The 23,217-nt window shown below is 35.4% G+C and overlaps 1 long non-coding RNA gene across 1 annotated transcript in view; it reads right to left on the bottom strand.

Annotated features, from left to right (window-relative positions):
• LOC132020625 (uncharacterized) overlaps nucleotides 1-11,296 on the bottom strand; it is a 64,652-nt gene extending 53,356 nt beyond the window's left edge. The window contains exons 1-2 of the long non-coding RNA XR_009405042.1: nucleotides 11,110-11,296; nucleotides 10,058-10,210 (exon numbers count right to left, since the gene is read on the bottom strand). This is a non-coding gene — a long non-coding RNA (uncharacterized LOC132020625). The remainder of the gene's footprint in view (nucleotides 1-10,057; nucleotides 10,211-11,109) is intronic.
• Nucleotides 11,297-23,217: the final 11,921 nt, after the last annotated feature.

The following is a 23,217-nucleotide window of genomic DNA, read 5'->3' on the forward strand; positions in this document are numbered from 1 at the left end:
TAGGCCAGTTCTATAGAAGAGTATACCAGCCTCTGTTCTGGCTTTCAATAAAGTTCACTTATAAATGTATTTGAATAAGATTTGATGCCACAGAATTATTATATGTAAAACAAATGCAAAATCAGATAATTATGGAAATTTATAATTTCCCAGCCATTATTAAAGATACAGTTGAAATTATAAAAACCTTTGTTTGTAATAAGCATATAGAAAAGCTGAAAAAGAAGTAGACAGTAAGAAGAGATATAAAAAGAATTTCTTTAGAGAAGAAAGAATTCCATTAATTCTTGAATTTTCTAAGCAAAGTTCTTACAAAGTTCTTTGCCTAGTGAAAAGGTATGTGGCATTATGGAAAAAATACAGTTTGGCTACAGTAATCTGATCCATTTGCTATGAGGGACAAATTGGGAACTTTTGTCATCCTGCTGAGATTGAAACTACTTCCAGCACATTTATTTATTTCTATTGGCAGTAAGAATTTACTCAGTGGTCAAAGTCAAACTATATTTAGAATGTCAAAGTCCATTTACACTGTCAACTAATAATTTTCTGAAATAATAGGGAGTTTTAGTCATAATCATTTATGTCCTGAGAGCTATTTGTCTGAGTATGTTTTTTCACCAGTTTTTACATTACACAAACCATAAATGCATCTCTTATATAACTGTTAAGTATGTGACAATAGTACAGGTTGCCTAAAGCATGTTTCAAACACCTCATGTAAAATGTATTTAGTGCAGCACTTCTATCACAAATGTATTAATGAGTTTCACTCTTACTTTTGTGGAACTTTAAGTTGCTTGGTAGTTTAAAATACTTGCTGAGGTCAAGAACAGATACCAGATTTATATATTTGAATACTTATACTGTTATATTAAATCTGTTTTTCTTGAAATTCTCAACAAAAATGTTTTATCCAAAACATTTAATCCAAAATCAATTTAACCCAAAAGTGGATTATTCAAAAGTAATCATCCTTTTGTCTTGGTTAAATTATAACTTTTCTGCAGCCTCAATTCACAATGGATTATAGAAATATATAAACCACACCCATTTATAGGGATTTGTGAGGATGTTTGCAAATTAAACCAGTAATTTATCTTAAGTGAAAAAGACTTGAGTATACCAAGATTACATGTGACACTTTGGCAATATTAGTGTCTCTACTATAATCCATCCCTGAATGTAATAAACTCTTCAATTATTTTAAAAATATGTAAATTAAATTTACTTTTCTTTAAATTTGTCGTAAAATAGAGTTGAGTTGTTCTCAGCTAAAAAGCTATGAAAAAACTCTTTCAAATATTAACATTTGGAATTAAATAGACTCAAATCAATGTTTCCAGTTCTCAGGCAAATATCAACCAAGACAGGATGTTTAAAAAAAAAAAAAAAGTGAGTAAAAGTCAACCTATCTATGGGGCTTTCAGCTCTGGCTGAAATGAATAATGTTTATCAGATTTATAATTCTGCTGCAAATAACTACAAAACTGGACAAAATTGGAAAACAGAGAACTTAGGGTTGTGATCAATGAGAGAAAGGAAACACAGAAAATGAGCTCTAAGGTCATCCTGGCTTTCAGCTAGGGATCACTTTCCAGTATAAGAAGTGAAGCTCAGACACAGAACAGCAATCTCCCAGAGGACCAGAAATAAAGATTGGAGTTCTGCACCACGAAGGCATCTGTTATTTGCAGGCAAGGGTTCCAGAAAGAAGGCAGCTGGTTAGAGAACTCCACAAATCTAGGTAAGAGTTATCTTGCGTCTTTGTGCAAATTGTAAACTGTGTGTGCATAGAGTCTCCACAGGCATGGCACGCTGTTCCGTAGATTTGTAAACCTAACTGAGGATCTGGGCCTGGCAGTACTAGAATATATCATAGACCTCACAAGTCAGAAGGGAAAGACTGTGTAGAACATCCTAGCAATGAAGAACTGCCTGGGTATGGAAATACCAAAAGACACATAAGCAAGATCAAGATCTATTGACAATAAATTCTTAAAATAAATGTATCAGTGCTTATTATGTTCAAAAGACAAGAAAATATGAAGAAAATGAAAGACAGTAAAAATGCATATATATATATATATATATATATATATATATATATATATACATTATAAGGCAGAAAGTAATAAATGCCTCAAAAGTTGTTGAGATAGGGGCACCTGGGTGGCTCAGTGGGTTAAGCCACTGCCTTCGGCTCGGGTCATGATCTCAGGGTCTTGGGATCGAGCTCCGCATCGGGTTCTCTGCTCAGCAGGGAGCCTGCTTCCCCCCCACCTCTGCCTGTCTCTCCATCTACTTGTGATCTCTCTCTGTCAAATAAATAAATAAAATCTTTAAAAAAAAAAAAAAGTTGTTGAGCTAAAGAACAATGCAATACTAGAAGAACAAGAGGTGTTAAGAAGGGACATTGTACTTTGTAGCTGTAGCACAAGGACATCCTCAAAGCCCTAAAAAGTACTCATGTATTTCCCAAATGCCCATATTTTAGGAATGATTATCACTATCCCTTATGTTCAAATTCTAATTATCTAAGTAAGGTAAAATACAACCATTGGTAAAGGACATCAGCCCAAACCAATCTGGCGACTTCAACTAATTTCCTTTCACTTTCAAGAGAACAATTAGCCCATTGTTTTCTTCTGATCTCCACACCTTGGGCTTCATATTTCAGCTTTGCTCTCACCCTGTCAACTCTATTGAGAATTTTCTACTGAGAATTTTCTCAGATTCCAAAGAGACCAACTTCAGCAAGAGAAAAAAAATGGATATGGCCCCTTGGTCTTGGATTTGAGAAACACAAGCTTTGGGATAAAGGAGGAATACATAATCAGTTTTGTTTTTATTTTCTTAAAAATGTAGAAAAATTCACTCATGACATGTTATGCAAAAAAAAGTCTGAATTCCTTTTCAATAATCAATAGCGTTTCTTTTTGTGCACTCTGTACTCAATATTAATTTTACACACACTTAATGATCTAAGAGAGCTCTCAGTTGTTATTAGGCTTTAATTTATTTTTTTCAGAATGGAAATTAGAATTAATTAGATATTACAATTAATTTAATGATTGCTGGCATAATAGTCAATGGAAAATTTTTTGTTGTAAATATTCTCCAAAAATAATTATTGGAGAACAATTAAATTTTTATTCTAAATTTGTGGAATATAAATATTTGTATTATTCTTTTTTTAAAGAGTATATTTCTTTTTTTTAAAGATTTATTTATTTATTTATTTGACAGAAAGCACAAGTAGGCAGACAGGCAGGAAGGGAAGCAAGCTCCCCAGTGAGCAGGGAGCCCAATGCGGGGCTCGATCCCAGGACCCTGGGATCATGACCTGAGCTGAAGGCAGAGGCTTTAACCCACTGAGCCACCCAGGTGCCCAAAATATTTGTATTATTCTTATTTTGAAGATACACCCAGCCAGGAATAGTCAGTTTGAATCTTTGACTTATTTTTTGTGAGTAATGCAAGTAAAATTTTAAGAAAAATATCATTTGAATTTGTGTGTACTATAGTAGTTACTGTAGTTTTAATTTAAACTCTGCAACAAAGATACCCAAAATACAGCAGTGTAAACAGGATAGCATTTTCTCTTTTGTGTTTTTTCCGTCTTCTTTATATCTGAGGTAAGGATAAGAACAAGCAATTCAGGGTCACCTGGGTGGCTCAGTCAGGTAAGCATCCAACTCTTGGTTTTGATCTCAGGGTCAAATGAGGTAATGATCTGAGGGTCATTTGGACCCTTAGATCATTGAGCTCCATGCTTAGTGGGGAGTCTGCCCAAGATTTTCTCCCTACCTCCCTCTTCCTCTGCCCCTTTCCTGCCCCCCCCCATAAAATAAATAAAATCTTCAAAAAATAAAAAATAGCAATTCTGCTTCCCATCCTCAGCACAAGGTATCCCTATCCAAGGTGGCTACTCTATTCACTACCATCCCCCGGTGTGGGTGGGGAGGAGAGGATGGGGAGGAGCAGAGAGGAGGTTGCATACACAATCCTTTTAAGGGCACAACTGGAAGAATCACACATCACTTCTTTTCACACTCCTCTGAGGAGAACTAGTAACTCGCCCACATCTCTTCGAAAGGGGAACTGGGAAATGTGGCCTTTCAGGGGGTGGCTATTACTATGAGGAAAAAGGATGTGACTTGTAGCCTGCTACCAAATTTCCTGCCACCACATTTCCACATATCTGCTCCCTCTACACACATGTACACATCCAATATTATAAAGTCTTATTCCAAAAACAGAAGAGTACAGTGTTGGAGGTACAGTGGTAAGCATAGGTAACTTCCTTCTAAAACCATGAAGAATAGGAAAAGCACAACGTTCATTTTTCAGAGCGATTGTCAAATTCTATTGCATAGGAATTTCAAACCTTCCCTTGTCTGGCAGTAAAATTATGAGAATAAATCCTGATTCTATTTTCTGGGAGGAATCTTTCACCCCTTGTCATGTATGGTTCCTGGTTTTTGTTTTTGTTTTTTAACTATGGGGTATTTTTTTACTGTGGAATATTTATCCACTATTTCTTTTGCCATTGGGACTGGTTTTCTTGTGACCAATGTGATTTACATGCATCGTCCTGGTGTAATATTAAATGAATGAATTCGCTGTCCTACATGTGTCCCTGTCACTCTCAAAAGTATTCGATGACCCTATAATCACCTCCTCACAGGAGAACTAGATGCTATCCCATTAGAGACTGCATCCGTTCTGTGGGCTCTATTCTGCAAAGCCGCCTAGGGAGGCTTCTGAAGTTGCTTTAAAGGTCAAACACACATCGTCTTTTACAAATCAATACAATCCCTAAAAATCTTAGTATGCTTTTGGTCTAGTTACTGACCGTCAGATCCACAGGCAAATAACCATCACCAAAAATCTAATGTAGACAAAGTTTTTTTTGCTTGCAGACTACCTTCCTAGGTTTCTTTGCTCAGCACGTTTCTGCTTCCTTTCAATTTAACGGTGTCTACTTTGAAACTATCTGAAAATATTAGTTTAGATAGGGAAGCATCACCTTAATCCCACCTTTGAAACTAGAATGGACCCCAATTAACAGAGAAGTTTTAATGGGGGCACTGGAGGCCTATTTACTGATAAAGCCACTTCTTTAAAGCCACCTCTTACAACTAGCCCAAGTACAGTCTGTCATAGAACTTTGCACAAGAAACAGCAAACATGTCTAAACAGACTGTTTTTTCAATGTTCTGAGTTCTTCCAAAGAGTTCACGAAGGTTACATGTTCTTTTAGCAACTAGTCTACCTTTTTTAAGGATGAACGAGTGACAGTTTTACCCAATGTTGTATAATGGTGTCACTGGGATCACTTGTATTCCAGCCTGCAGTATCTGTTCTTGCTTCCCACTACTTGTTAGACCCAGGCTTCTTCTTCTTCTTCTTTTTTTTTTTTTTTTAAATATGGGAGAGTTCTACTTTTACTAACCAAGTTATGTTTTACTTAAGATTAAGATGCCACTAAAAAGAGACTAAAATATAGCATTCTAAAGATTTTATTTACTTATTTGAGAGAGAGAGAGAGTGAGAGAGAGAGCAGAACAAGGGGAAAAGGGAGAAGCAAGATCCTTGCTGAGCAGGGAGCCCCACATGGGGCTTGATCCCAGGACCGGGCGATCATGACCTGAGCCCAAGGCAGATGCTTAACTGACTGACCCACCCAAGCACCCCCAGCGTTCTAAATAAGATAGATGCATGTCTCATAAAATAATGTAGAGCAATCTACCATTCTCAACGTGTAACTTCTTTCTTCAGTCAGGGAAGTGGTTCAACTTTCGCCTTCACACCGATATCAGTATACTGCATGCTAGATCATTTTATGGACAAAACTCAGAAGTAGCAAATCTAACATGTTTAAATTCCATTATCTAGAACTTAGACACACAGTCATACCTTTCAGTAAGGGAGAAAGGCAGTCTTTAATGGGATAGATATATGACCGGTCGAAACCACATTATGGAAAGGGATGAAGAACAGATATGGGGCAACAACTTACAGTGTGACATGCCCCTTTGTTAGTCAAAAACAACTTACAGGAAAGAAAAACATAATTCAGATAATACAGTACTTTCAAAAAATAATGAAAGGAAGAGCCAAAGCTGTGGGCTCTACAGTGGAAAAGTATACTCCAGAGCAGACACATCCAGGAACTGAAGCCACCCCTGGAACTACTGAGTACAAACATTCCACTTTAAAGGCAAACCCATAAACAGAAAACTGGGAATTAGCTGTCACCATTACTGTTGCCACAGCTGCCTCCCAACGCCCAGGAAGAGAGGAATAGACGGTGGAGTGTTGCTTTGGAAACCATGATCTTGCTTGGCAGTAGAAAAGAAAATCCAAAGCAACACAAACATTCCTTGCTTCCACCTTTTAAAATGTGTTCCAATACATCTTATTGGTAGAACCCAATTCTCATCCTGACTCCTGGGAAGTATCACTTTAAGGTTTTCAGAATCTTCAGGCAGACATGTACAGAAGGAAAAAGGTTGGAATGGTGTTCAGTGAACCAATCTCCAGCATTCGTCAGTGCTACTAATGAACAATGGGCTCCCCAGGAGAGCAGGTATCCTTAAGATACTGTTTTATTTCAACTGAATACCCTTTAATGAACCTTTCATTTGTGTTTACCCTTTAGTAATTGAATAATCCTTTAGAAAAAATGATTGGATTAATTTTACCAAGAATGTCAAAAATACATTTGTGTAAGGTTTAGAAATATCAATATCAATTTCTTGCTCCTTTATTCTAGACTTTAAACAAATACTTTTTTCTTTTAAAGATTTTATTTACTTATTCGACACATAGAAAGATCACAAGTAGGCAGAGAGGCAGGCAGAAAGAGAGGGGGAAGCAGGCTCCTGCCTATCAGAGAACCCGATGTGGGGCTCAATCCCAGGATTCTTAGATCATGACCTGAGCCAAAGTAGAGGCTTAATCCACTGAGCCACCCAGGCACCCTTAAACAAATACTATTTCTGAAGGTCTGAAAGTTCTATCTTGATAAAGACTTCATACTCTATTGAAATACTTTTTCCTTACCCCCCCAGGTTAAAGTGAATGAAAGAAAACAATTTACTTTTCATATAGCAGAAATGCAACTAACATTTAATTTCAAAATGACTTGATCAAAATGACATTTCTTTGTTGGTTTCCTAGTATTTGAAATAGGGATATACAAATAATTTTATCATATCTGCAGCTGCCTTAACCTGTTTTTCAATGAGGTACTAACTGTGTTCAAATCACCCTGCAAGGTAGGGCTGGGAGAAGGAAATGTAAGCTTCTTGATAGCGAGGACCTTGCCGGTTTATCAGACTACACCCAGAATCAAGCAGTGCTATGCACCTATTAGATACCCTATCAGAATTCTTGACTTAATAAGTAAGGTCCTATTTTCAAAAGAATTTATGCAAATAATATTAAGAGGAATGAGCGGTAGGGAAATTGCTGAGCGTGTATGAAACATGCATGTTGCCAGTCTCAAGGTTATGAATTATAAAGCTCTGTATGAAAATTTCAAGATTACTTTCAAATTCATCTTACTGTTAAAGCCTAGGTTGAAGAATCTTTCCCAGGTTTGAGGCAAGATTACAGGCTGACTAGCAAGAGACACTTATAGAACCTATTTTGGAATGTGTTTTCTAACAATTAAGGCATTTAACAAAAATACTTAAAATTAAAGTATTATTAACAAATGAATTAGATTACTTTAAAGTGGGAGGAAATAAACATATGTAGAAAAAGAAGCTTATATGTACTTGGATGTTAATTTCTTTTTTTTTTTTTTTTAAAGATTTTATTTATTTATTTGACAGAAATCACAAGTAGATGGAGAGGCAGGCAGAGAAGGGAGGGAAGCAGGCTCTCCGCTGAGCAGAGAGCCCGATGCGGGACTCGATCCCAGGACTCTGAGATCATGACCTGAGCCGAAGGCAGCGGCTTAACCCACTGAGCCACCCAGGCGCCCCTGGATGTTAATTTCTTAATGCAATGAGCAGGAAAGTTTTAGGAGTCTATCCACCAAGACACTTAAAACTCTTGTTTTCAACACTTTTAACTCTGCATTTTGTAATAAAAAGCATAGATTAGATAACCTAAAGTAATATTAACACAACACACAGGAAATGGAAGAAACTGATACTGTAAAGATTGCCTTTTTCCCAAAAGACTTGGGATTTCAGCATTACGTCTTGAATGCTTTGTCTTAAATGCTTTGTCATTTTGTCTTAAATGGTTTGCCTGAAAAATGAGTATACTTCTCGGTAAGAGACAAAGTTTTGCCTGTTTAAGTAGTAGGAATAGAAAAAACCATGAGAAATTAACTTACAGAAATAGCACAATTGTCCATCTGGTTTTATTTTTAATTAAAAATTCTACTGAAGGGGCGCCTGGGTGGCTCAGTGGGTTAAGCCGCTGCCTTCGGCTCAGGTCATGATCTCAGGGTCCTGGGATCGAGTCCCGCATCGGGCTCTCTGCTTGACAGGGAGCCTGCTTCCCTCTCTTCCTCTCTGCCTGCTTCTCCGTCTACTTGTGATTTCTCTCTGTCGAATAAATAAATAAAAAATCTTAAAAAAAAATTCTACTGAAATAGGTAAGCGTACATATAAAGTAAGGAAATAAATGGTATCGAAGGGCATATTTTTACAGAAAACAGAGTACAAGGTACATTTCAGTACCTGTTCTTGTTAAATAATAGCTATCAAACTGTGCTAAACTTAATCTTTCTGTTCCTCCAAGATTAGATTGTTCCTTTTCAAACAGTTCAGCTCCTCAGCTTCTCCTCAAATGTACACAAGTGGACTATAACATAGGATAAGAGATTTGTAGGTCCAAAAATGAAAAATCCAATTTTGCAAGAGAGTATTTTCTTAAAAATTAGTGGCCCATTTTAGGAATTAGTGTAAAGAGATAATGAATGTTTAGCATAAATGTATTAAGGAAAGATCATTACATGTAAAGCTATTTTTAAACCCTTCTACCTCTCCAGAGTCTCAAAGTTAAGAATCAAAATCTAGGTTATGATTAAAATATAAAAGAGCAACCATTTTCACTTTCCATTTCCAGGCGAAGCTTCCACTTTTACTTAATCTCTCACACCTGTGTTGCTCTGTAAGGAAAGGAGTAGGAAGGAAGGATGCACATTTTAAAACTTTGATATTATAAATACCTTTTCATAAGCAGCACTGAGAGTGAATTAAATTCACAATTTTCTGTTCTCCATCCTTCCATCCAAGAAATCCAGTCTTTAAAAAACAAAACAAAACAGAGGTGGCTGGGTGGCTGCTCAGTGGGTTAGGCCTCTGCCTTTAGCTCAGGTCAGGATCTCAGGGTCCTGGGATGGAGCCCCACATCCAGCTCTCTGCTCAGCAGGGAGCCTGCTTGCCTCACCCCCTTTCTCTCTGCCTGTCTCTCGGTCTACTTCAGATCTCTGTCTGTCAAATAAATAAATAAAATCTTTAAAAAAATACTAATATAAAATTGAAAGAAAGGAAAAAAAAAACAAGAAAAAGTGAGGCTCCTATGATTATATTTTGGTAACAAAAAAATTGACCCAACATATTTTTGGTTGCTAAAACTTTCTCCAATAAAGGAAGCATGCTTCTGGCTGAACATAGTTCTTGGATCAAATTAGACAATTTTATGGGCTGCCACAAAATTTCCACTCATTGCTCATTTTAACAGCAATATACCCAAATACCCACACCTATTTTCTTGCTAGCCTTCTATTTCTGTTTTCTTGAAATATGATTAGATAATAAGAAATATTTTAAAAATCAAAATTTACTACGGTCCTGAGGTTGAGAAAACAAAATTGACATTTTGCTAAACTTGAAAAAAAAAAGGAACATATTAAATAAAGAAAATAACTTGGTAGTCAAACTCACAGAATGGCTAGAGTAATATTTTCAAGTGTTCACTTCTGCGTCTGCGAATTGAAACCACTTGTTCCTGTCCCCATCCACTTCTGCATTCAAATTCACAGTAATACGAGCAAAAACACAGCGTAGAAACATGCTCACCTTACCTATTTTTTTCAAAGACATATTTTTGTTTGCAATTTGCTGTTTGGCACAAATTCTGTTTAGCACGGAGAAGTTAATTCATTGTTAAGTTCTGTGCTTTTTTCCATATAGCCTTCCAGGGTTTGATGAAAAATAGATTCCTAAACAAGCCAAACCTGCCAAACAGGAAGAAAAGCTTTCAGTGGAATCATAACGTTCCCTTGAAATAGAAGTGTTTTAGCTTGTACGAGCGTATTTCTCTCCTGAAAAGAAATGAGATCATGTTTCATTTCAGGAAGATTTATGCTTCAGGTAAGACACTGAAACAAGTAAACTTCCTGTACTTAACCAATACATAGAAGAGTATTTGAATTCAAATATACGGTTGAGGCAAAGTAGCTGCTTAATGTTCTTGTAAGACTTAAATGGTAGAGGAGTTTAAAAGCTGAGTAAATTGGTAAATATTCTCTGATACACGGATTATGCCTTGATTATCTCTTTTCTCCCTCTCTCCCCTTTCCCTCCCTCTCTCACGGACCCTGTGGCTATCGTATCCTTTATGTCATCTCCTAACTGCTCAATTTTATGTCCGTCAGAGTCTTGAGCCAATTTCAGTCATGTCTGTTGGTAGATTTTTTCTTTGTGTACATTTTCTTCAGTATCTTGAAGCTGGTGCTAGTAGTCTACAGACTGCATGCTGATGGTGACTCCAAAAGGATTTTCTTGTTAAAGAAAGGGTGGATATTCTTAACGTATAGGCTTCAAACAGACTGGAGTCCCTGCTGGAGAAAAGCAGCTGTTTTCTTTCTGTTTTGTCACTCCAGGCTGGGCTCCGAACTGGCAGCTCACTGAAGGCCAACGGGGTGTCCCAATCACCCCCTTAATTGCTGACCTGGCAAACAAATCGATTTCTAGTATTATTTCTGGTCTTTCTGGTATTAAAGACAGAAATTATATGCCTTACTTTAAAAAAAAGCACTTATAATATGTAACGTGTATATAGTGTCAAACTTTTAAAATACTTTATCTAACGTCCTACTGTATATCAGATAACAGCAGAGAACACGTCACTTACGTTATGAATAACGTCACCCAGGTCATTTGAATCAAGGTTTTCTTGTTCCAGCTCAAGGGCTCTTTCCATGACATGCTACTCCATACGTGTCTATTTGCCTTCTGGGACACACAGAAAGAAAGTCTGTGGATTGAGCACAGTAAATAGTACCAGGACTGAGCAGGCAAAGATGGCTACAGCCAGCTTCTACGCAAAAGGATCACGTTAAGCAGATGCGTTTACTGATTCATTCAGTGAACAAGCTCATTTGTTGCTACTATCAGCCTCCGGGCCATGATTTCACTTTTTTTTCCTCTCTGAGCTGGGATCATTTTCGCCGTGAGGAAGCCCTCTTCAAGTAAGCAAACAGCACAGTATAATTCTCTAGGAGTTTAGAAAGAAAAAATGTTATAGTAGTCGTTTCCTGTCTGGAAATATATTGGGTTGGATGTGTAATTAAATTATTAGTTTCTTTTCCAAATTTATGATCCGATAAAATGATATAGAGACAACCATAGCAAAAAAATGAATCCTTGTAATTAGGCATAAATCTATTTCTTATCAGCTCTTAGCAATAGTCCTTTAATGATACGATTTGTACATTTTTAAGTTATTAGTTACTTTTCTGTTGGATGGAGTATTTTCAAGAATTGTTTTCTGCTACAAAGGATGATGTGTATCTTTGAACGTCTAACTTAGCACAAACATGTTTCTTTTCTTGACAACTTTGTTTTATATTTCTAAATATTTTCCTTTTTATTGTGATTTTTTGCTTTTTGAGTTATTTAGAAATGTTTTGAAGTTGAGTATTTGTGAGTTGTTTTGTAAATTATCTTCTTTTTATTGATATTTAATTATATACTGGGGTCAGAAAGAATAGTCTGTATAGTGCTGACTTTGAATTATGTTAGAAGTCACAGATTAGGGGCTCCTGGGTGGCTCAGTGGGTTAAAGTCTCTGCCTTTGGCCCAGGTCACCATCTCAGGGTCCTGGGATAGAGCCCTGCATTAGGCTCTCTGCTCGGTGGGAGCCTGACTTCTTCTCTCTCTGCCTGCCTCTCTGCCTACTTGTGATCTCTCTTTCCGTTAAATAATAAATAAAATCTTAAAAAAAAAAATTGCCCATCACCTTTCAACAAAGTGATAAGGCAATAGTCTCCTTTAAAAAAAAAAGTCACAGATTATATGGCCAATTTCCATAAGCAACACTTGTCCTTGAAAAGAATGTGTAATTTGCACTAATTGAATGCAATATTCTACATATGTCCATTACAATCAAGCTTGTCATTTTTTTCAACTCTTCTGCATGCCTAATGATATTTTATCTAATTGATCTATAAATCTTGTGAGATTTCTATTTAATCCTTTCATTATGAAAGTGGATTTGTCAGTTTCTCTTGTAGCACTATTATGTGTAATGGCAGGAATTCTGAAGGAACTACTTTCAGTACATACATATCTCAGATACCTAGAAGGTAAATTCAGTCTTTTAGTTCTAAAGTGCTTCTTTTCTCCTCTAGACATATTTTTTTTTTTGCAGATAGATCTGTTTGGGCTGTTTATAACATAATGACACCCGTTTTCTATTGTTACTGTTTGCCTGGGATATGTTTCCCTGTCCTTTTCATTTTAAGCAATCCTTATCCTTGCATATCTAGTATGTCTCCATACACTTCTCCATACACCTCAGATGGGCTTTTTTCTTTTTTAATACAATGTCACAATCTAGAGATTTTACAAAATATAGTCAGACTATTTACATTTATGTGCTTCTGATACACACCTTTTCATTTTTACTGCTTTAGAGAAGGCTTGTATTTGTACGATTTTCTCTATTTTCCTGACATCATTGGTCCTTCTTCCAAATTGATCAAGGATTGTTGTTGCTACTGCTTTCATTTCTTTCTCTCTCTCTGCTTTAGAAAGATACACCCTCTGTTATCTTAGTGGTCACATCTAAAAATTAAGCATGCATTCCTGAAACATCTACAATTATCCGTATTTGTACTTCTTCCTGGACAATACAAAGAACTTTTAAAATCTGAATCACCCAACCCTGACTTACATAGTCTTGTGGTCTAGTATTTAATTATACCTAGTTTATTTGATCTCCAAATTAACAATTATTATTGTTTGTACAACCAATGATAGTTTAGAATTATCCACATATTTACTATAATTTTACTCACCATTCTTTATGAAAACATGTTTTCATCTTGTTCTACTTCTTGAAAGACAGTCTTGCTGAATATTGATTGACTTACATTCCTCATCTGATTTTTTCACCGTCATTGTTGGCCGCCTCTTTTGTTGTGATATTTTTGCTTAGGTTCTGATTATTTTCTTATAATTGTGCATCTTTGAATAGGAGTGATTTTTTTCTGAGACAGCTCCTTCTTGAAAGACTGTGTATGAAGGAAGTCAGAAAAATTAGCTATGTGAGCACACAGCCTGGATTCAGATCTATTGTTCAGAACATTTTCTCATCTACTCTACCTTTTGAGTAAACATGCTGCAAGACAGAAAGACATCTACCTGGCTCACATCGAAGGCTGGGATAGAAGGTCAGATGGGCCATGGCAAGGTATTTGTCCAGCTAATTTAAACCAGTGTCACCACTTTTGTTCTCCTCTACCTTTTGAGACTAATAGCCTGTCCTCTAAAACCATGCATGGGATGTCTGCATGCTTGATTACTCAGCAACACGGTTCTTCAATTATTTGGAGAATGCTCTTTCTTAGAGCCTTCATGATGATGTTCCTCACAGTATTAAAATAATTCTATAAGATCGGATTTGTTGTTTATTCATTGTGTGTAGGTGTGCACATGTGCGCATGTCCATACGTTTGCATATACACATGCATGGCTAATTATTCAAACTTTAAGAAAATGTTTATCCAGAGAAATCAGCAATACGTGTATATTCTGTTATCTTTACTCTGATCAACTATGTTCTGATTGAATCCCCTCAGATGTGCCCTATTTTCTGTTCCCAATGAGCTTTTAATGTATCCAAATCTAAGGAACTAAAAATAATTCCACACACCCATACCTAATTTCAAATTATCTGAATACATTATTACACACATACAGGCAGGCACACATGCACACACACACACACTCAAACACATACATCCTCAGAAAAAAACTGCTGTCAGGAGGTTTTTTATCTTTTTTTCAAAACTTACAGTGATTTTATCCAAGAACACTGTATGCTCTTTGATGTAATTCACCATTATTAGCCACCCCCTACTACTGCTACCACTTTATAGCTCATTATTTTCACTTGGTTGGAGTTTCAGAGTTGAAGAAGAGGGAAAATAACACCTTCTTTTTGTAACATGCATATAACATTCAAAATTACTTTCTTAGATCATTCTCGGGATTTTCAGCACCGTAAAAGGAAGACCATGGTCTTATCTCTATTCAAGGTCATATCTCCACTGTCTACCACAGTGATTGGAATAGAATAGGTGTTCAATATACTTTCAATTTATGAATAAGAAGACATAAACACTGATTGCCTCAAAGGGAAGAACTCACACAACACAGGCATAATGTTTTTCTAATCTTTGAAACAGAACAGGATAGAGGCCTTTCCTATGCCTTTCCAACAACTTACTTTAATTTATTTTTTATTAAGGGTTCACATATTTACCACCACATTTGGTGGTAAAGCAATCCACTTTAGTAAACTGTCATTTCATTTTTTGTGTTAATTTTTGTGAACTCATGTCAATTTCCAGTTACTTTGCCAACCACATAGCTTTGCTATTTCAAATTATTTTTAAACCTTTAGAGTTATCAAATAGTTTTCTAGTGCTAAATATAACAGATGAAGTATACATATACTATTTCTTAAAATCACAAAACCATAAGTAGTGTGCAAAATTTTTAAAAAGACTAAAAATCTTCCTGATATATATTTTAAAAGTACAGTATTTGGTTTGCTAATCTTTATAGAGTACCATTTAATTATTTTTGTTACCTCATGCTTTAAGTTTATGTTACTACCAATCAACAATTTCTTATAATACTAGTTGTCCAAAAGATGATATCAAAATCACTGACATCAAGAGTGGGTTGTTGAGTTGATCTCTTAAAATAGAATAATCCTTTTTTCTAATTGTTGAGGGTTGATTCTAACTCTTCCATTTTCTAGCTATATAAGCTCTTAAAAACACTTACATGCTCTGTGCCTCAATTTCTTCTAAAATGAAGATATTGATAATGCCTATTCAATGAACCATCATTAAGCTTAAATTTTGTATAGGATTAAATGAGTTAAAAACAGGAAGCACTTAGAGTAATGCTTTGCACCTCCTTTACTGTTGAGTAATCACTCAACAGATGTTTGCAATGGTTGTAATTATTAAATTTATTTTTTTCCTCCTAAGCAGCAGTTTCCAGAATATATTCTGACAGACAATCTTTCAGAAAATATTAATGAGCGTGGCTAGAAGGGGTATGGCCATGTCTGGGTATTCATTCTCGTGTTAACAGAACACAGAGTTAGACTTAGATCTAGTCTGGGCTAATCCTTGTACTTCCCTCTCTGCCTACCACTGAACCCTGTGATTAACCCAAAAAATGTGCATATAATCTAAGCCTGCTCAATGCGATTCCTGCTCTAAATTTTCAAACTGATGTCATTTACTATACGGGAAAAATACATTTCCCAAAAGTCTCTACCCATATTTCCCATCCTGAAGAAAAGGTCCATTTTGCTGTAGAAAATACAGAAGCCAATGTATCTAGAGAAAAAGAACTTCAAGAGAGAGAAAGAGAGGCTTAGTTGTGACAGTGTTCATGTTCTTACTTCACATCATATTTCCTATTGCATTTTCTGCCACTGGTGACTAAGAGGCCAGACCCAAAACAAAAGTGCTCTCAAAAAAGTATCTTGAGTAGAGTAGTTTTAAAATGCTACAAACTATAGCCCTTTCTTGACATTTTACAAGCACAGTAAAATTTCTATGTATTTTTACATTAAAACAAACAAAAACATGCTTATCTTAGTGTAAGTAAGCATTTCTCAAACATATTTGGGCATTTTTCCTGACAACTTCTCATAGCAAATGACAAACTTGTGTTTCACAGCACAATCTAATGTTTCACAATGGTTTGAGAACCACTGATACGGGATTCTCACGATTCCACATTTTAGTCCTTTATTCCCTATAAAACTTACTTTACAATTGTAATCCATATTTAGTGGTGTCAACATTTTTTATCCAGGTGATTAACTGTGTCTGCCCAGTTACATCTATTAAGTGAACCAGTATTTCTTTCATATCTAACTTAAACTAAAACTGAAACATGCTAAGGTTGATTCATGCATTTTTCTTTTTAGTTTCTTTGATGCATACGTCTATAACTGTTTAGTTAGTACACTGTTTTAATTATTGTGTCTTTAAAATGTGTATTACTCTTCATACACAAGTCCCTACTAGTATTTTTTCCATCCTTTTCTTTACCAAAATTGCCTTATAATCAGCTTATCAGTTTCCCAAATAATGGTATGAATTAAATATATAAATTCTTCCAAAGTTTATATTTTTTTAATTTCACATCATCTCATCTTGAAATATTATGCCTCCACATTTTTAAGTACTTAACACATGCTCCATACATTAGCATATCATTACAAATAATAATAATCTCCTCCTTTCTAATGGTTATACCTTCATTTATCTTATTGCATTGGCTGTATTTCTAAAATAATTGACAGAAAAAATAATTTTCTTATTCTTGATTTGAAGGAGAAATTTTATACTGTTTCTTCATTAAATAAAATTTGGTTGTTAATATGTGCAAATTATTTTTATATGCTTAATTATGTTTTTCATTTGTAGTTCACCATTTAAAAAATCATAAACATGAGAATATCAAATCCAAAAATTATTTTTCTGCTATGATTTATTGGTGAACTGCTTGTTAAGAGATTCAACCTTGGGCAGATTAAAAAAGAAAAATTATAAAATATAAACATAAAATTTTCACTAATAAGTTGTGTTGGTTAGAAATTCCCAGAAGCATCTGTTAATTCACTTTTTAAAAAGTGAACACACACACATACACAGACTCTTATTTGATACACAAATGCCCATATCTATTATAACTTCTTTAGAAATTGCAGTAAAATGCTCTTGATGCTTTTTGTTCTCTATTGTTTTCTAATATTAGACACCAATATTTACTATCTTATTTAATTTTGTGTGTTGGTGTGTGTATGTCTGTGTGCATATGGTATGTGTATGTTTGAGTAATATATTTGTCAACACTTTTAACTTTACTTTGATGCTTTTTACGTTTCTATTGCAAAAATTACACAATTGAGAATATATATATATATGTATTTTTTTTTTTAAGATTTGTTTATTTGGCAGAGAGTTCACAAGTAGCAGAGAGGCAGGCAGAGAGAGAAGGGGAAGCAGGCTCCCTGCTGAGCAGAGAGCCTGATGCGGGGCTCAATCCCAGGACCCTGAGAGCATGACCTGAGCCATAGCAGAGGCTTAACCTACTGAGCCACGCAAGAGCCCCGAGAATATATTTTGAATGGTTTTTAATACAATTAGCTACTTATATTTACTGTCATTAGAGATGTAATTAATCCTGAGTCACTCTGTTTTTTGTTCTTAACTCATATTTTTAATTTCCTATTTCCCCAGTGATTATAATGTAAATGTCATCAAATTTTGATTCTTCTAGCATTCTAGAAACTATACATGCCATTTGTCTTCAACTAATAAGACTCTATAATACATAACAATTTTACATATAGGTTAAAAATATGTATGAACTTATTTTTTCCCCCGATTTTATTTATTTATTTATTTATTTATTTATTTATTTATTTATAGTGTGAGCTGGGGGGCAGGGGCAGTGAGAAAATGAGAGAATCTCAAGCAGACTCCAGAGTGAGCACAAAACCCAACATGGGACTTGATCTCATGACTCTGATACCATGACCTGAGCAGAAACCAAGTCAATTGCTCAACCAACTGAGTCACCTTGGCACCTCTGAACTTATTTTTTCTTAATCATCAATAAGAATAAAACAGCATAATATAATCCCCTTTCTTCTTATAAAACAGAAAATTTAGCATGCCTTTCAGTTTTAGCTGAAAGGCTATGATTTTCATCTAGTTTATTAATACCAAATAACTTTTGAAGTTATCATATTTAAAATTATGTTTACAATAATTATTAAGTCTAAAGTCAATATTAACCAATTTTTAAAACTTACTCATAGTTCCCTATCCTTGAATTCTTATTTTGGTTAAAATTTTGTCAACCGATCCACCTTTTCCATTAGAAGGGTACAAATATTTCTGAGCACATATTTACATGTAAATACGTTTTAGCTGATCTCACAAAATGGAAAACTGAACATTCAAAACTATGTAACTATCTAGCCATTGTTCCCTTGTCTTAAAGGTGAAGTCTATGTATAAGCTAAATTTTTCTTTCTTTTTTCTTCCCTCTTCCCACGTCACCTCCTCCTCCCACTTCTTTTTAAAGGTAAATACTTAATTTTTGAAATTTAATAAGTTTACATATTTTTTCTTTTTTTTTCCTGGTTGGGTGTGTATGTGTCATGTACATATGCAGGTTTGATATGCATATTCAGAGCTTTACTCAGCCTACTTTGATTTACTTTTACAATCTTTAATGTTACCTTTCTATTCTTTCATTTTATTTTTAGAATTTCAGTATGATGTTAGCTGTGCTTTCTCTGTTGCATTTGCTATAACACTTCCCAATCATTTCTACCATTAGCTCCTTTTCCTTTGTATTCAAATTTCATTTTCTGCTGTGCCAATTCTGCTTTTATTTATTTTTAAACATTTAATTAATTTGTTTACTTGACAGAGAGAGAAAAATAGAGAGAGCATGAGCTACGGGGAGAGGCAGAGGGAAAGGGAGACACAGATGCAGGGTGCTATTCTAGGACCCTGAGATCATGACCTGAGCCAAAGGCAGATGCTTAACCCACTGAGCCACCCAGGCACCCCCCCAATTCTGCTTTTAATGACTATTTTTAAATGTGTGACTAAATTTTTAGTTTCTTTACATTTCAACAGCTCATTAAGCTCTGTTTTTATTAACACCTCCCTTTTGCCCAATTTCTTCTATATTTTTATCCTGTATTTTATTGCTATGTTATCTTATACTTTATTTTTATATCATATTTAATCAAACACATGGTTCCTTAATTTTATAAAAAAAAACATATAGTTTGGGGCACCTGGGTGGCTCAGTCAGTTAAGCGTCTGACATTGGCTCAGGTCATGATATCAGGGTTCTGAGATGAGCCCTGCATTGGGCTCCCCATTCAGTGGAAAGTCGGCGTATCCCCCTTCTCTCCCTTTCTGCTCCTTCCCCTGCTTGTGCTCTCTCTCTCACATAAATAAATAAAAGCTTTAAAATACATCTATAGCTTAAGTTTTTATAGAATTTTTTTAGGTTTACTATCGCATATATTTTTCCAAAGTAATTTTTCCTTTGTGTCTTGATTGTTAAAGTCATCTTACTTCTTACAAAATATTTTCACTTCAGGTGCCTGGGTGGCTCAGTGGGTTAAGCCGCTGCCTTCGGCTCAGGTCATGATCTCAGGGAGCCTGCTTCCTCTTCTCTCTGCCTGCCTCTCTGCCTACTTGTGATTTCTCTCTGTCAAATAAATGAATAAAATATTTAAAAAAATTTTTTTTCACTTCTCCTGTGTTGGTTTTTTTTTTTTTTCTTAATTACTCACCTTTCAGGAATGAAGGTTTTCTCCACTGATGACTCATATCATAATGTCTGTACCTTCTCCTGACTCATTTTATTTTTACCTGGTTGCTGTTAGAACACGTTTCTTAGTTTTTCAGCTAGAGGAACAGTAAATGTGAGCTGACTTTGTTTAATTACTGAACGCTAACAATCAATTTATCTAAATTCTGAATTTCATCTCTCTTGTTTTTGTTATCTGGTTGACGACTTTGAGAAGGTAAACATATTTCTAGGTAATTCTAATTGATATATAGTCCTTTTCCCAAAAATAGTCTACTTTTGCAATTTTTCATGACACTTTCTCATCTCCCATTCCCAGATGTAGTAAACCAAATGCTTAGGCACTGTAGACTCCAGATATTTGCAATAATGTAAAATTTAATCTTAGAAAGCATGTAAAATGAGAGTTGATACAGCAGCTCTGGCTATAGATATCTTTTTTGGGGTTAGGAGGAAAGCTGAGCAGACTCTAGATCCAAATTAAGCAGTAGCAGGGAAATGAGTCATCTCCTTACCATTTTTCAGGCTGGCAGATTTATTCTCCTTCAGATAACAAAGCAAGTGTTTGCCATTTCTTCCCCCTTCTATTTCAGTTTGATCTGCTTTGACTCGTGTATAGTGAAAACTGGGGTGATCAAATGAATAGTTGTCAGTTTGTATGGCTGGTAATGTCATAGTCATACTACGAATATATATTGTTTGGTTTTTAAATTTTTTAAAAAGATATTATTTATCCATTTGAGAGAGAGAGTGGGAGAGGGCAGAGAGGGGGAGAATGTCAGAGGGAAGAGCAGACTCCCCGTGGAGCTGGAGCCCGAGGAGGGACTCAAGCCCAGGACTCCGGGATCATGACCTGAGCTGAAGGCAGTCCCTTAACCAACTGAGCCACCCAGGCACCCAGGTTTCTAAATTTTTTTTTTAAATATAGGATTAATTTTTTAAATCACTTACTTCCAACCAGGCAGCATTCTAAAGAAAACAACTGAACTGATCTTGAAAACCCCAACTTTTTAAATTACCATTATTCTAAGATAAGGAAACTGAACTCATTTACTAAACTCATGGTCTATGAACAAATTTTTATTTTGGTAATTTATAAGCTTTCCAGGATGTTTTAAAATTTTCTGATTCTGCCTTACTGTTTATTTTTTCATCTAACCTTTACATACTGTTGAATAACATTCAACCAAGTAAATTTCAAAGATCTAATTGACTTTATTACTAAACAATTCATTAATCAGTCAGCATCCTATCTAGCAAATAGAGGGCACTCTGAGGAGTTGTACACAATGGAAGGTTTTTACAAAAGGAGGATGGGGCAAGAAAACAAAAGAAAAGGATTATTTCAAGCAAGGCTGCTTGCCTTGGGGGAAAGGCTAGGGGTCTTATGCAGATTACCTAATCTTCCTTTTGGGGTTGGGGGAAATGGAGGGGGCTCTAAGCAGACTCATTGGTGTGATTGGAAAAAATCCTGACTGACAGTTAAGACTGAATTTCTGGAGGAGAATGAAACTGTAATTATATTAAGGATTAAGCCCTGGTTTGGAAACTAGATCTAAGTGACATTATTTAGGGCCTACGGTTTTCTTTTAAATAATACTATTTCACTCAATTTGTATCCTATGTTGGTTTTTAAATGCATTCTTATTGTTGTAGATCCTATGTAGTGAATAGTATTATATATGCCTTTTGGAGGTATATTTTAAGTAGAACACACATATTTTAAAGGAAGGCCTTGTGGTGTATGGGTTGGTACCACTGTATTTATATTATTATGTTTTTCTCCTACACTTTTTTTTTTTTTGAAGTAGAGTAAAGCACGTGTGCATGGGGGGAGGAGTGATATGGAGGGGCAGTGGGAGAGGGAGAGAATCTTAAGATCTTAAGCAGAATCCACACCCAGCATGGAGCCCCACCTGTGGTTTGATCTCAGGACCCTGAGATCATGACCTGAGTCGAAATCAAGACTTGGACACTTAACTGACTGAGCCACCCAAGTGTCCGCTACACTTGGCTTTTTAAAAATTTCTAGGATCTCTCTCTAAATCATAGTCAAATCAAACTCATCATAGCAATAGCTCAAAGATTCAGCTGGAAAAAAAAAAAAGATTCAGCTGAAATCTTGATTTCTTTTCTTTTTTTTTTATAAACATATAATATATTTTTATCCCCAGGAGTACAGGTCTGTGAATCGCCAGGTTTACACACTTCACAGGACTCACCAAAGCACATACCCTCTGAAATCTTGATTTCTTAAGAATTCACATTATGTGCTAAAGATTATGTTAATATTAAATCATTAAGTACATACCTCTTTATACCTGTAATATCTTGAGCATTTATTTATTTATTTTTAAAGATTTTTATCTATTTGACAGAGAGAGAGAGAGGGTCAAGCAGGAGGAGTGGCAGGCAGATGGAGAGGGAGAAGCAGGCTTCCTGCTGAGCAGGGAGCCCAAAGTGGAACTTGATCCCAGGACCCTGGGATCATGACCTGAGCTGAAAGCACATGCTTAAGTGACTGAGCCACTGAGGTGCCCCTATTTTGAATATCTAATTCACCTATAAATCTGAATGTATTTGGTGAAAATGTGGACATGTTTCTAGCTACTAGAACAGTATTGAATACCATGTGGCTTGTGTGTCTCTGCTCCCACTTCTGCATCCAGGCAGATGGTGGTAATGGGGCATTATTGCTCCCTCAGCTTTGCTCAGCCACACAGTTCTTCTCAAACTGTGTCCTGGAAAGCTACTGTCATGTAATGAGATTTCATTTGTGTGATAAAACTATTTATTGCTTTAGTTTCAGATGCATATTAGAGTTCCCCCAAAAGAAAAATTTGGTATTGGCTTGCTTCTGCTACTTATTTCAGATATTTACAGAAAAGGTAACCTTTTGCATGTATGGAAAACTTTGCTAAGCTATGTTAGTATATTTAACAATAAAGCTTAAACTAGATGGAAATAAATATGATCAATATTTATTTATATAAAATATCAATTTTTATATTTATTTTAAAATGCCTAGATTCATGTTTTTTAAAAAGGTAAAATAGATAAAAACGTATATTTTGGAGGATATGGTAGAAAAGCAATTTGCTTTAGTTTCATGAAATTATGTTTAGCCCCTGGAATTGTCTTATTATTGTTTCCCAAGAAAATACTTAAGGGTTAAGTTCCTAGGTCAGATAAAACAAATTAGTCCAAATGATTTTGGATCAGGATACAATGAAATTAAGCTTAGTTATATAACTATTTGTGGTTTTACTCTAATTCTAGGCAGTTTGAAATGCCAGAGAACAATCTATTGCTGGTACTTTATAATGTAAATGCATGTTTCATAAATTAATTCCTT

The sequence above is a fragment of the Mustela nigripes genome, chromosome 6 (genome assembly GCF_022355385.1).
Source record: "Mustela nigripes isolate SB6536 chromosome 6, MUSNIG.SB6536, whole genome shotgun sequence".
Lineage (NCBI taxonomy): Eukaryota > Metazoa > Chordata > Mammalia > Carnivora > Mustelidae > Mustela > Mustela nigripes.